This window comes from Gorilla gorilla, chromosome 1, assembly GCF_029281585.2.
Source record: "Gorilla gorilla gorilla isolate KB3781 chromosome 1, NHGRI_mGorGor1-v2.1_pri, whole genome shotgun sequence".
Classification (NCBI taxonomy): domain Eukaryota; kingdom Metazoa; phylum Chordata; class Mammalia; order Primates; family Hominidae; genus Gorilla; species Gorilla gorilla.
In genome coordinates this window covers 19,123,602-19,135,842 of record NC_073224.2, presented here as the reverse complement: position 1 = coordinate 19,135,842, position 12,241 = coordinate 19,123,602, and the positions used below count along the sequence as shown (strand labels likewise).

General features: G+C 60.2%; 1 long non-coding RNA gene and 1 pseudogene across 1 annotated transcript; one reads left to right on the top strand and one right to left on the bottom strand.

The window, feature by feature from the left end:
• The first annotated feature begins 6 nt into the window (after positions 1–6).
• LOC134758743 (cytosolic phospholipase A2 beta-like) lies at positions 7–10,426 on the top strand (annotated as a pseudogene).
• LOC134758749 (uncharacterized) lies at positions 10,424–12,237 on the bottom strand. The gene is made up of 2 exons (XR_010134288.1): positions 12,139–12,237; positions 10,424–10,906 (listed from the first exon to the last, which is right to left on the bottom strand). It is a non-coding gene; the product is annotated as an uncharacterized lncRNA (long non-coding RNA).
• Positions 12,238–12,241: the final 4 nt, after the last annotated feature.

Here is a 12,241-nt window from a genome sequence, read left to right as displayed (position 1 = left end):
GTGCGTGCCACCATGCCCGGCTAATTTTTTTGTATTCTTAGTAGAGATGGGGTTTCACCGTGTTAGCCAGTATGGTCTTGATCTCCTGATCTCGTGATCCACCTGCCTCGGCCTCCCAAAAGTGCTGGGATTACAGGTGTGAGCCACTGCGCCTGGCTTATGAGTCGTATGTTCTGATCCTCCCTCTTGAAGTTGCCTTCTGTGGTCTAAGGAGGGCCTGAAGGTTCAGGTAAAAACTTCAGGGTGACCTTCACTGGGGGTGAGGGCTGGATCCCAGCCTGGGCCCAAAGAGCCGTCAGCTGCCCAAGTCCCACTGTCCATGAGAGCCACCGCAGCCCCTCCCTGGGACAAGCAAGCAGACCTGAGTCTTGTAGCTCTCTGGTCCGGACCACTTTGGCCCAGGACCTTGAGAGCTATTCCTAGCTCTCCTATGGTTACTGTCCTCCCCCAGTTCAGGGGCAGCAGGTGGGACCTGGTGCCCTGGGGATAACCCCTGTTTCTCCCATAACAGGCACAGGCAGGAAGGGACGGAAGCCCCCGCCTCTCGTGGGGCTGTCCCTCTGAGGAAAGAGTTGGTCTCCACACGCTGACCCCCCCACAAACCATGCCCTGGAGGCAGAAGAACCCCCTGCCCCTGAGTGCCAACCCACAGGCCTCATCCCCGGCGACTCAGCACCTAGCTTTGAAGGGCTGTTTTATGTGACAGCCACTCCCCTGCCTGTCGTGAGGGGGCCCGGGTGTTCATCTCAGATTGATGGAGCCCTGCCATCAAGACTGGGCATTCCTGTCCAACAGGTGCCAGAGTTGCGAAAGGCCTGTGACAGGGAACTCCACTCTTCTCTTGGCTGCTGTTCTGGGACTCACCCCTGCTTTCCTTCTGCTCAGCCCCTGGCAGCAAGCTCTCCAGGCTGGGATTGCAGGGCTGGGTGGGGCAGGCCCAGCTGGTAAAGGCTGGCGAATGCCACAGAGGTATCAGGAGCTCTAGTATAGGCTTAGGGTGCCTCATTTCCTGGACAGGTGGCTGGTTCAGGAGTGGGTGTGGAGCTTAGGTGGAGCAGAGGCGGCGGGTAGGAGGGACTTGGGACCAATTGGGACATCACATCCCTGGCTCTGGGTTAGAAAGCTGACAGTCCTTGATCCTGTGGCCACTGCCCCATCATTCCTGCTCCTGAGGACTCAGTCTCATGGCTGTGGTAAGGCCTGGCAGGGCCCTGGGTCCCTACTGGGACCCCTGGTCTCTACCTGGGGCCTAGTTAATATGTTTCTTATGGGAGCTGTGGTCTTCTCCAGGGGTAGGGAGGGGAGTTTATTGACCACAAGACCAGGCTAGTGGGCAGAAGCCAGGGGAGAAGGAGGCTTGGGGATGAGGGATCCGTCCTGAGTGTTTTCTGTCCTGGGAACGGGCTCCTGGCAGAGCTCCCGGGCAACATAGATTTGGGCCCTGGAGACTCAGAGGCTCCCAGCTGCCGCCCTGAGGCCCTGGAAGCAAGTGGCTCCTCCATGCTCCTCTGACTCAGTTGCCTGGAGTGTGAGGGCCCTGGGCTGACCCCGGTGGATGAGGCCCTCCAGCACTGCCCTGGACCTGGTTGCTCCCTGGACTTGACCTGTTAGGGTCCTTGCAGAGGCAGGTGGAAGGCCGAAAGGAAGCAGTTGGCACAGGCTTCCCTGGTCCCGGTGCGCCTGTCAGGCTGCATTCCCAGAACCAGGGGCATGGATTTGGAGGGAGCTACCGGGGGACCATCTTCAGCCTGACCTGGCAGGACCTGGAGGACATGACAGCCTGTGAGGGGTCTGAGCTAGGAGCTGCCTCCCCTGCCCAGGAGCGAACCCATTTCCAGGATGTTCTTCTGACCAGGGTGGAGGGAGGGTGCGAGAGCAGCGCAGCCTGGGGCCCAAGGCCCTGATGTGCTACTTCCCCTCCCTCGATAGCTTATGTCTCCTGCCACCCAAGACCAGCCGGAAAGCTGCTTAGCTGGGGTGTGGGCTGGGGATGTGGGGTGGAGAGCCTAAAGGATACTAGCCCGAGAAGGTGGAAGCAGGTCTGTGTGAGGCATAAATCTGGAGCCAGCCTGCCCGGGCTCCAACCCCAATTGTGGACCTCAGGCAAGTGACTGCTTCTCTGTGCCTCAGTTTCCTTGTGGAGTGGGCCATCGTAAATAGTATCTGTGCATAAGGTGGTTGTGCGATAAATGAGTTAATGTATGCAAAGCCCTTGGCCCAGAGCCGGCGCAGAGCATTGTGTAAGTGCTGGCAGGCGTCATGATGGAGATACCATGTCTCCTCTTGTTGATTCAGGATTCTGATGAGATGGAGGATGGGCCTGGGGTTCAGGATTAGGCCTTGAGGCACTGCTCCAGCCTCCTTTGTGGCCCGTGTCACCCTTGGCTTCATCAGCCCGTAGCAGGTCTCCCCTCTCCCACCTCTGCAGGCAGAGGTGTCCAGGACCTGCCTGCTCACGGTTCGTGTCCTGCAGGCCCATCGCCTACCCTCTAAGGACCTAGGTGAGTGCGCACCGCCCTGGCCCCTGTGCTGGGCTGAGGGAGGAGGAGGGTGCTGAGGAGGAGGGTGCTGTGGCTGGATTTGGTGGAGGCGGGTGGGCCGGTGGGCAGGGCCTAGAGGAGGGAGCTGAGAGGAGCTTCTGGGTGGAAGGTGGCAGCTGGGGCTCTGCCTCTGGCCCCCACTTCCCCCCACTTCCCCTCCCCCTCAGTCTTAACCCACCTGGGGCTCTAGGTGATGGAAGGAAGTGGGTCTGGGCGGCTGGGAAGGGCTCTTGTCCACCGCTGGGCACTTGTTCCTTCCCGCAGTGACCCCCTCTGACTGCTACGTGACTCTCTGGCTGCCCACGGCCTGCAGCCACAGGCTCCAGACACGCACGGTCAAGAACAGCAGTAGCCCTGTCTGGAACCAGAGCTTTCACTTCAGGATCCACAGGCAGCTCAAGGTGGGCCAGGCATCAGCGCTGACTCTACCCACATCCTCGCCAGCCGCTGCCGCTGCCCTGCTCACCTTCCTGTCCCCTCCCTCCTGCAGCCCTGTCACTCTTTTCCCCTCCAGAATGTCGTGGAACTGAAAGTCTTTGACCGGGACCTGGTGACCGGAGATGACCCTGTGTTGTCCGTACTGTTTGATGCGGGGACTCTGCGGGCTGGGGAGTTCCGGCGCGAGAGCTTCTCGCTGAGCCCTCAGGCAAGGCGGTGTTTCCACGGCAGCCCTAGCTGGTGTCTGGGTTGAAATCTCCACGCGCACACATGCACACACACGCATGTCTCTCATACTGACTGACATATGTGCACTCCTTCTGACCCTTTCTAACTTACTTCTGGCTCTCTTCCCAGGGTGAGGGGCGCCTGGAAGTTGAATTTCGCCTGCAGAGTCTGTGAGTCAGGGGCCTGGGGCAGTTTGGGTGGGAGTGCCTTGTAGGAAGGACAGCACTAGTGCCTGGGGGATGCCCAGGTCTCTGTGGGGTGGGAACCTGGACTCCTGCTAAGGGGGCTCTGGGGGCTCTTTCCAGGGCTGACCGTGGCGAGTGGCTCGTCAGCAATGGCGTTCTGGTGGTGAGTGTGCCAGTGCTCTGGGAGGCGGTCTGGGGTCCCCGGGACTCCCTCATGCCAGCGACTTGAGGTACAGGCCCACCGCTGCCTCAGCCTGGGGACCCTGGGATTTCAGTTTGTTAAGGGAATACAATCTGAAGGGCCCAGGTAATGAAGTGCAGACCAGCAGCAGCCAGGGTGCTGCGAGGGTGGGGTCCCTGAATCGGGGGGTGGGGTTAGTGTCTGAGGGGCTGTCTTCATGACTCAGGCCCGGGAGCTCTCCTGCTTGCACGTTCAACTGGAGGAGACAGGAGACCAGAAGTGTGAGTCCCCAACCCACTGGGACAGCCCCTGGCTCTCAGCTCTTGTCTTCCCCCTTTAAGCATTGGACAATTCTCCCTGGGGCCTGAGCTTTCCCCTTAGGCCTTCTCGGGGGACCGTGGTGGGGGATCCATCTCCACCAGACTATTTCAGCGGGGAGAGGGAGGTGCCCTCCAGGCCACGCAGCAAGATGGGTTCTGTGGGCAGAGATACCGTCCCCAGCCTCTCTGCTCTGGTTCCTGTTTCCAGCCTCAGAGCGCAGAGTTCAGCTTGTGGTTCCTGGGTCCTGTGAGGGTCCACAGGAGGCCTCTGTGGGCACTGGCACCTTCCGCTTCCACTGCCCAGCCTGCTGGGAGCAGGAGCTGAGTATTCACCTGCAGGTAGTGTGCCTCGCTCCCTCGAGGTGGGGCCCCCAGAACTTCCTCCCTCCCTCTGCACCTCCTCCCAGTCTGACCTCTGCTCCACCTGGCAGAGTGGGCACCCTGGCAGCATGTGTGGGCCCATGCTGGCCTCCCCTTCCCGTCCCTCCCATACCTCTATGGCTGCCGGCGGGAGTTTGGTGAGGTCTTTGCTAGGAGTGGAAGCGTAAAGATTCTTAGGTCTCCATTCTTTGTCCCCTGCAGGATGCCCCCGAGGAGCAACTAAAGGTGCCACTGAGTGCCCTGCCGTCTGGTCAAGTGGTGAGGCTTGTCTTCCCCACGTCCCAGGTACTGGCCTCCCAGGGAAGGAAGCAAGGCGCCTGGATGGGGCTGGGACCCAGGCCACAAAGGGAGGGGCCTGCTTCCCGCTTCTCCATGGGTCACACCTTGAGCAGGTGCTGGGGCCAGGCTCTTTGGGGAGTGTCCTCTGAGCATCCCTGCTTCAGGCCTGGTGCCTGTGGAGACAGTGGCGGGGCGGGGGTGATGCGCCGGGGATCAGGGTAAGAGGACCAGAGCTGGGTGGAGGTGACCTTTTGTGACTGGGGCCTTCACGGTTTTCAGGAGCCCCTGATGAGAGTGGAGCTGAATAAAGAAGCAGGGTGAGAGGCCTGGCTGGGGACTGGGCAAGGCCCTGGAAAACAACCAGGGCGCGGGGCTGGAGGAGGCCTGGAGGAGTGAGGGGGAGAAACAGCCGCCCCTCATCCTCATGCTCTCTGAAGGGACTCAGGCTTGCGCTCGGGGGGGCACGAAGTACTGGGAGGAGTACTGGGAGGAGTCTTAGCACCTATGGTCAGAGGGGCGAGTGACTGGCCCAGTGCCAGGCACCCGGGGAGCACTTGATAAATGTTTGGCTGGAAAACGCAGGGAGGCGAGGATGGAAAATGGTAACATGGTTTGGGGCGCAGAGAGGGCAGGAAAACCAAGGGAGAGAAGAGGGGAAATTGCGCCCTTTTGGGTGGAAGCTGTTATGGCTGGACCTTAAATGATCTTCGTAGAGTTGTCGCCCACCCTGGCCCTCTGTCGTCTTGAGAGAGTGGCTTCTCACCTCACAGACACAGGGTTATTGGTCCTTTTCTGCCCTGCCCCCTGCCCTTTTTTTTTTTTTTTTTTTGAGATGGAGTCTCTCTCTGTCGCCCAGGCTGGAGTGCAATGGCGCGATCTTGGCTCACTGCAACCTCCGCCTCTGGGGTTCAAGCGATTCTCCTGCCTCAGCCTCCCGAGTAGCTGGGATTACAGGTGCCCACCACCACACCCAGCTAATTTTTATATTTTTAGTGGAGATGGGGTTTCCCCACATTGGCCAGGCTGGTCCTGGCCTCAAGTTATATGCCTGCCTCAGCCTCCCAAAGTGCTTTGAACTCCGTGGGTAAGGGACAGAGCACGAGACTTGGAGGGGGGATCTATGGTATGGGGCCTGCCTGGGGGCCTGTCTGCACCTGGGACCCCAAGCAGCCTCTTTCGGCCACGGCATTCTGGGTCCTGCCAGTCTGCTTTGCTGCATTCCCAAGCATGTCCACATGGACACACTCTCCCCAGGTGTCAAACTTCAGTCTTGTGACACGGGAGTGGCATTGAGGGTTGGGGAGAAGAGGGAGGGCAGTAGGTATTACAGGTGAGGCAGACCCAGCTTTCCATTCTCTGGGGAGGGTTGAGAGCTGTCTCACAGTCTCTTCCTTCCCCGGCCAGACTGAGGGAGCTGGCGGTGCGACTGGGCTTCGGGCCCTGTGCAGAGGAGCAGGCCTTCCTGAGCAGGAGGAAGCAGGTGGTGGCCGCGGCCTTGAGGCAGGCCCTGCAGCTGGACGGAGACCTGCAGGAGGATGAGGTTTGGGGGCTGGGCTGGATGGGGTGTCCCCGGGCTTGCTTGGGCCTAGCTCCTGGTGCTGAACACTGGAGCTGCTTGTCCCCGATCTAGACCAGAGCTCGTAGCTGCCTGTCCCCACCCTGCTTCCTCTCATCTGGTGTTAGAAGGGACTTGGTACAGGCAGAGTGTTGCTTGAGGCACCTGGAGCCCGCATGGGAGCTACCTCATAGGGCTGGCTTTCCTACTCTGTTTCTTGGTTCTCAGCCTAGCCTGTCTGAGGAGGGAGACAGATATCTGGTATGAGGCCTGTTGGCCCAGGGTGCTTCGGGAGGTTCATATTAGCCTGGACCATCTCCTGGGGGAGTGATGGCAATTTGGGAAAATTTTGAGGCGGGCCCTGGGGCTTCCAGAAAGTGAGCATCAGGCTCGGGGGCTGAGGGCAAGGAGATGAGGCTCAGAACTTGCCTGGGCCATTTTTTCCTGGAGCCCTTAGGACTGGAGGAGCTGGGCACTCAAAAAGCTGTTTCTGGCCCCCAGGGCTGACTCAGAACTGGTCCCAAGACCTGTGATCAGGCCTTAGCTGTGGGCTGGGTGGCCACTTGACCTGCTACCTCTTCTTCCTGTGACTTGGCCTTCCCCATCCCTAGGGCCTCTACAGGCCTGGCTCTCTTCTTTTCCAGATCCCAGTGGTAGCTATTATGGCCACTGGTGGTGGGATCCGGGCAATGACTTCCCTGTATGGGCAGCTGGCTGGCCTGAAGGAGCTGGGCCTCTTGGATTGCCTCTCCTACATCACTGGGGCCTCGGGCTCCACCTGGTGAGCTGGGGGCAGGCGGATGCTGGCCCCTGTGTGGCAGGGGGTGCTGGTGCCAGGGTTCTCCTAGGCCTCTGAGAAAACTAGAAGGGCTGGGAGAATGAACGTGCCAGGGAGAAACGTGCTCAAGGGGACCCTGGGAAGGTCCCTGCCAGGCCATTGTCCTAGAAAGCCCGGGGCACGTGGGGTCTAGACGGGGTCCTTCAGTGACAGCCCTCTGGCTCTGGCTTTTCCCAGGGCCTTGGCCAACCTTTATGAGGACCCAGAGTGGTCTCAGAAGGACCTGGCGGGGCCCACTGAGTTGCTGAAGACGCAGGTGACCAAGAACAAGCTGGGTGTGCTGGCCCCCAGCCAGCTGCAGCGGTACCGGCAGGAGCTGGCCGAGCGTGCCCGCTTGGGCTACCCAAGCTGCTTCACCAACCTGTGGGCCCTCATCAGCGAGGCGCTGCTGCATGATGAGGTGCGGGGGCTGCGGCCTGGGGGCAGAGCCAGGGCAAGGGCTGGAGCTGGGGCTCGGTGCTGGACAGCAGGGTGGGAAAGGCCCTGGGCACCCAGGCAGCTGTGGGTTTAGGTTCTACGCATCTTTCCCCAGCCCCATGATCACAAGCTCTCAGATCAACGGGAGGCCCTGAGTCATGGCCAGAACCCTCTGCCCATCTACTGTGCCCTCAACACCAAGGGGCAGAGCCTGACCACTTTTGAATTTGGGGGTGAGTGGCCCAAGAGCTGACACCTGTGCCCTTGCAGTTGGTGGAATAAGGGGAGACGGGGCCTGTGTGCAGATTGCAGATGTCACACCCACCTCTCCTGAGCCAGGTCCCGTGCTTTCTGGAGACCGGCACCCTACCAGGGTCCCTCAGCCCTTTGGGAAGGAGGCAGGGGCCTTAGGTCCCATGCACAAAGCCCAGGCCACAAGGCCTGGGCCTCCTGGTCCTCAGCTGCCCTAAAGCAAAACCCTGGGTCGGGGTGGGGGTGGGGGTGCCTAAGGGCTCTGCACCATGAGGCTGAGGGGTGGCCTCCTCACAGAGTGGTGCGAGTTCTCTCCCTACGAGGTTGGCTTCCCCAAGTACGGGGCCTTCATCCCCTCTGAGCTCTTTGGCTCCGAGTTCTTTATGGGGCAGCTGATGAAGAGGCTTCCTGAGTCCCGCATCTGCTTCTTAGAAGGTGAGGGGCACTGGCAGGCTGGGGAAGCTGGGCCGAGCAGGGAAAATGGGTCCTGGGTGAGAGGGCAGCCTCGGTCAGAAGAGTTTCCTGGGCCAGGACTGGCCATGGGGAAGGGTAGGGTTGGGACAAGAGTCGGGGGCCCTCTTCCCTCACGGCCGCTCTTTCAGGTATCTGGAGTAACCTGTATGCAGCCAACCTCCAGGACAGCTTATACTGGGCCTCAGAGCCCAGCCAGTTGTGGGACCGCTGGGTCAGGAACCAGGCCAACCTGGGTAAGTGCTCTGGCCCCTTCATAAGGGTGCCAAGGGGCAGCACCAGGGGGCGGGGGGTTCTCACCTCTTCCCCCTCCAGGGTCACCACCAAGGTGGGGCTAAAGGTGCAGGAGTCCCCATTTCCCCACCTTGCCTGTGTAGACAAGGAGCAGGTCCCCCTTCTGAAGATAGAAGAACCACCCTCAACAGCCCTCAACAGCCGGCAGGATAGCTGAGTTTTTCACCGATCTTCTGACGTGGCGTCCACTGGCCCAGGCCACACATAATTTCCTGCGTGGCCTCCATTTCCACAAAGACTACTTTCAGCATCCTCACTTCTCCACATGGAAAGGTACCTGCTTCTCTCCAAAGTCCTCCTGTGGCCACCTGAGCCTTGAGTCCCCAGTCCAGATACCCCTCACGGTCCACTCCCATTCTCCTGCTTTGAGCTTGATTCCCTGGACTACTTGGAACAGGGGTCTTTTTCTCCTTGTCTTGGGGACCCAGGGCCCACCTGCCGGGCTGTGGAGGTGTTGGTTCAGCAGGAGAGCAGGGACCAGAGGCCAGAGTCTCTCCTTCCAGCAGGAATCTGGTACCCTTGGTATCTGTTGACAATTTCTGCTCTCCCCAACCTTCCAGCTACCACTCTGGATGGGCTCCCCAACCAGCTGACACCCTCGGAGCCCCACCTGTGCCTGCTGGATGTTGGCTACCTCATCAATACCAGCTGCCTGCCCCTCCTGCAGCCCACTCGGGACGTGGACCTCATCGTGTCATTGGACTACAACCTCCACGGAGCCTTCCAGGTTGGGAAGGGTGGGCAGCCCACCAGGGAGGCGGTGGGTGGCCCCTGCCCCCTGAAGAGAGGGGCTTTGGAGTCCAGTGTCTGGTTCAGCTTCCTTTAGGAGCTGTGACTGGGACACTGGAATCTTAATTTGCCACCAGAGGAGCTCATTCTTTTCCGGAAGTTGGGAAGCTGGCGAGGTTCTCCTGGTATCTTGTAGCTGGGTCCCCTTTACTGACCTGCGAGGTGTGGTCCTGGGCCTGTGGGCCCACCTGCTGAGTCTGCTTTGGCTCCCAGTGTCAGAACTGGAATGCTGGGAGTAACCCGGCTCCGTCTAGCCCCAGAGGAGCTGCCACCGAGGCCTGTCAGGTGTGGAGAGTTTTTTTCCAGCGACTGGCTTCGTAGGCCCCACTGGAGACCGTTTTGGCATTGGAGCCCCAGGTCCTGTGCATCTTACGTCAGCCCCAGTGTTGAGGATGCCAGGGGCCCTGTCCCTCTGAAGCCCCTTCTGCCTGCCCTGCAGCAGTTGCAGCTCCTGGGCCGGTTCTGCCAGGAGCAGGGGATCCCGTTCCCACCCATCTCGCCCAGCCCCGAAGAGCAGCTCCAGCCTCGGGAGTGCCACACCTCCGACCCCACCTGCCCCGGAGCCCCTGCGGTGCTGCACTTTCCTCTGGTCAGTGACTCCTTCCGGGACTACTCCGTCCCTGGTGAGCTGCTGTTCACCTCCCCATCCTGCTGCCCCAGTCCCCCACACCTCCTCCGTCCCCTGTGCCTCTCCAAACCCGTCTTCCCCACAACGTGTTCCCCATGCCAGGCTGCACTCTCTCCACAGGGGTCCGGCGGACACCCGAGGAGGCAGCGGCTGGGGAGGTGAACCTGTCTTCATCGGACTCTCCCTACCACTACACGAAGGTGACCTACAGCCAGGAGGACGTGGACAAGCTGCTGCACCTGACACATTACAATGTCTGCAACAACCAGGAGCAGCTGCTGGAGGCGCTGCGCCAGGCAGTGCAGCGGAGGCGGCAGCGCAGGCCCCACTGATGGCCGGGGCCCCTGCCTGGCCCTGCCACCCCTGACTCTCATTCATTCCCTGGCTGCTGAGTTGCAGGTGGGAACTGTCATCACGCAGTGCTTCAGAGCCTCGGGCTCAGGTGGCACTGTCCCAGGGTCCAGGCTGAGGGCTGGGAGCTCCCTTGCACCTCAGCAGTTTGCAGTGGGGTAAGGAGGCCAAGCCCATTTGTGTAATCACCCAAAACCCCCCGGCCTGTGCCTGTTTTCCCTTCTGCGCTACCTTGAGTAGTTGGAGCACTTGATACATTACAGACTCATACAAATGTGAGGCGCTGAGACCATCTGTTATTACTGCTGAGAAGGGCCATGTCATTCTAGGCTCTTGGCTGTACATGGCAAGGGCTGGTACAGAGCTCGCTCATCAGTGTTCTTCCTCCGAAGAGCACATTCTCTGCACACATCTGCGTCTACCTGTGCTCAGAGTCACCCCTTCCAAGCAAGGAGGCGGCCACATGGGCCTGGGGTAGCCCTGGCCTTGCCCACCTGCTCTGCCGTAACACGTCTCCTCTTCACCCAGACAGGAATGCAGGGGGAGGCCAGGCAATGGCTGTTTCCTGCCACATGGTAGGACCCATCTAACCAGAAGGAACTGTCTATTCCAGAAGCTGGGCCTGGGGAACTGGGTTGAAGCAGCCACGGGAAGGAGCCCTTTTGCCTGTAGCTGAGTCTTATTCTGGTCCCTTAGATGTGTCCTCGCTTGTGCCCCTGAAGTTTGGTGTTGCATTGGGGTTCACCTCAGGGATCAGACCTGTTGGGAAAACGGAATGAATTTAGTAGGGTATGGCCACCCCAGAATCTTCTCCAAACAAACACTGGTGCCCCTGCCCTCCCCTGGACCAGCCAGCCTCCTAGAATAAGCGTGGGAGTGGATTCCAGAGCTGACAGGCGCTGCAGCCGCGACCACAGTGACGGGTGAGTGGGTGGGAATTGCCTCGACTCTCATAACCCAACTCTACGTCTGTCAGCTGGCCTAGCGACCCCAGCCCTGGGTTAGAGACAGCAGAAAAAATGGCTGTCCTGGTAGCCTCAGGAGCCACTGTGTCCAGGACAAGGCCTGTCCCGTCAGCAACACATCATCTAAATCATATGTTGGGCTCTGCAGGACTGGGAGCAGATGGTTACACTGGAGACCACAGCCGTGGCTGCCACCCCTCATGGTATGAGCCCTCCAGGCACACGGCTGTATATGCGTGTGCACGTCTAGGCACATCCTGGCATGGGGCCCATGCACGGAGGATTTGCCTGTCTCCGGTCCCTCCTCCACTTTCACCTAACCCCAGGTGTCCCCTCCCCCTGGAGAGCCTGAAGCCCTCTGGTTTAGAAGGGAAGGAGATGTGGGTGAGGGGGGTTGAGCATTGAAATGATGCTGGGATCTACAAGGAGGGACTGAGGAGCCAGGTAAGAGCCACCTGCCCCCGCACATCCACCTTCGCATCTCCTCCCTGGCCTGCAGGCCGGGACATGCTGGCCCTCTCCATTGCCATGGAGTGGGGATTGGGGAAAGCAGGGGAGGACCAGGTAGAGAACGGGTTAGAACAAGGGTGGGGCAGGGTCTGGCCGTCCTGCCAATGTGCTGTGCCTTGGAGAGGGGAGAGGAGGGAGGAAAGTGGAGTGCATGGGAAACAAACCCAGGCAGGCTCTCAGCACTGGGCAGAGGGAAACCTGGCTGTCCCTCCCACAAGCAGCCGAGCAGGAAGGGCACAGGGAGCCTGGGCAGCTTCGTCTACAGGGTCCCCACACTGGAGCATGGAGTGAGCCCTGGGAGGGGACCACTGTTGAGTCTGTGGAAATCTGGGCTTTGTGGCCTGGATTCCTCTCTCAGCTGAGAGTGGGCAGGGGCAGCTGAGGGTTCCAATAGCATTTCCCTACAGCCCAACAGAGTAAGTCTGAGGCCCAGAACCTCAGGCTTCAGAGGACAGCGCCTGCCAGCCACTGAAGCCCAGGGCTCCCCGCCCTGCTTCCCCCACCCAGGTGTCCCACCTGAGTAGACATCCAGGCCGGGCATCCTTGGTCATGCACCCATTCGGAGAGCTGACAGGTTTGGCTTTGAGTTCTGGGCCCAGACTCGGCTGCAGAGCAAGGG